Raw genomic sequence first — 2,330 nt, forward strand, 5'->3', positions numbered from 1 at the left:
CAGCAGCAACAACAACAACAACAGCCGGCTCAGCCCCAGTACAACCAGCAGTATGGACAAATGTACCAACAGCAGAATTATGCTAACAATGCCAACCAGTATTATCAACAGCCAACACAATATAATCAGAACTTTTCCAGTCAAAACTATAATAACACACAGCAGGCTTATCCACATAATTACTATCCTAATCAAAGTATGCCTCAACAAAGCTACCCACAAAATAAGGTAAACAGTGATGGTTGGGAAGATAATTGGGACTGGGGCTGGGAAGATTCAAGTAAGCAAAAACCTGTGTCTAATCAGATTGCCCAACAATTGAATACTTCCCAAGCGCAGCAAGTATGTACCAATGCAAATGTCATAGAAGAAAGCTTTGTATCAACAAATACGTGGAATTGGGCAATGGAGGACAAAAAAGAACCTCAAGAACAATCCACTACTTCAACAAGAGAAATCAAAGAATTTGCTCAACAGCCTTCTGATAATAAAGAACCAAACCTCAACTTTCAAACAGAATCTAATATGCCTGGGAAGGTAAGCAGTCCTAGCCAGCCTGAACATACTTCATCCGAAGTAAAAACCTTGAGTGACAAAGATGTTGTAAAGGAACGGTTGCCTAATTTGGCCCTTGGTAAACGTTTTCACCTTGAAAATTTAACACCCCAGTGGTCCATAGAGTCCCAGATGTCACAGGAATCTAGTGATGGGCCTCATACGCATTCTGAAGGGACTTATAGAAGTGAAAATCAGTCCAGAAACTCGAACAAAAGTAGTCCCGGCCTTAACACTGACAATTCAAATTTTAATTACTCTCAATCTCGTATAGACGACATGTACCCACAGAGCACAGAGTGGTCAAATCATTCTAATGAAGATTCAACTAAAATAGACAGTCACAAAAGCAATAGCAGCAGAAGGCAAAGTCATGATGAATTATCAAGTTCTTTGCAAGATATGAGTATATCTAATACCGATAATGTAGGTTCCGACGCTCCAATCGTTGATAATGAACTTGAACAAAGTTTGCCACCTCCTCTTCAGCCACCACCATCTGTTTCACCTGCTGAGCTTGCACAATCACATCCAGATTCCCATCCTTCTCTTCTATCATCCATGCCACCACCACCGCCGGTTTCTGTTGCAACCAATCCACCTGCAGCAATGGCATCAGGAACATTGCCTCCACCAACTTCTTTCCCTCCACCATCTTCATCACAAAATCCATTCAAACATGCAGGACCTTTTTCACACAAAAATATTTCTAAAAATCATTCAAATATTCCTCCTCAGCCATTCCCACCACAAATGGCCAATACAAATTTAACATCTCCTTCAGTTGTGAGCAAGATCTCTCATAGCAACAGAATACCTGTTGGATTTGGAGCTAATTTAGAAACAACCCCAGATAATTCAGAAAGACCTGATCAACCCCAACCAGCAGTAGCAGGCTTTGTACCACTTCCAGTATCTCAGCAGATCCCTGACAATATGGAGGTTGCTCCTCAACATGATAGAAATGAGTATTTACAAACAGAACACTTGTCCAGTGTTGATTTTGGTGAAAATACAGATTTTAGCCAAAATATTCCACCGCCCGGATTGAGAAGGATGGTAGTTGGTCAACAAGAAACAGAATACAGTCAAAATTTAAATATTTCCGGAGATGAACCGCCTCCAGGTCTAGCGCGTATGGTTCCAGGCCAACAAACTGAATCTGACGGGTATAATCAATCTAACGACAATTACATGGATCGGCATGTTGATGGCCAAATCACTGACAATAGTGGCCGTCCTTTCAGGCAGGCCGATGGCCAGCAAACTCCTGATAACTATTCACAGCCGCCACCGAATAGAGGAACCGATAGAAGACCAATAGGATTGGATAGGATGGTTCCCGGAGAACCCAGTAATAATGAATATATGCAGTACCAGGCCGGCAACTATGGTGGCTCCAATGAACCTAGGGTTGTTACTGGAGTCGATCATGACTATCCTCTGCATGTGGAGGCGGGCCCTCCGGAGGTCAGAGAGCAGAACGTTGACGGCTCAGATTATACCGAACCTGTTGTGCGAAACCCACCCAGGAATGTTATAGGATTAAGGGAAGCAACCAATGACTCATCTGTAGACTTCGTGGCGGCGCCCGGCGATCAGCAGCGCGAGCGCGAGCTCACCATGGAGGGAGAAAACTTGCAAGACTTGAGTGTCATATCTGGAGCGGAAATGACATTTTCAAGGGAGCAGATGTTCGATGTAGTCACTGGCAACGTGACCGATTTGGCGAACGACGCCCCCGAGTCTGTCGAGTATCCCGCAAGCGGCTCGCG

The sequence above is a fragment of the Papilio polytes genome, unplaced genomic scaffold (genome assembly GCF_000836215.1).
Source record: "Papilio polytes unplaced genomic scaffold, Ppol_1.0 DF821845.1, whole genome shotgun sequence".
Classification (NCBI taxonomy): domain Eukaryota; kingdom Metazoa; phylum Arthropoda; class Insecta; order Lepidoptera; family Papilionidae; genus Papilio; species Papilio polytes.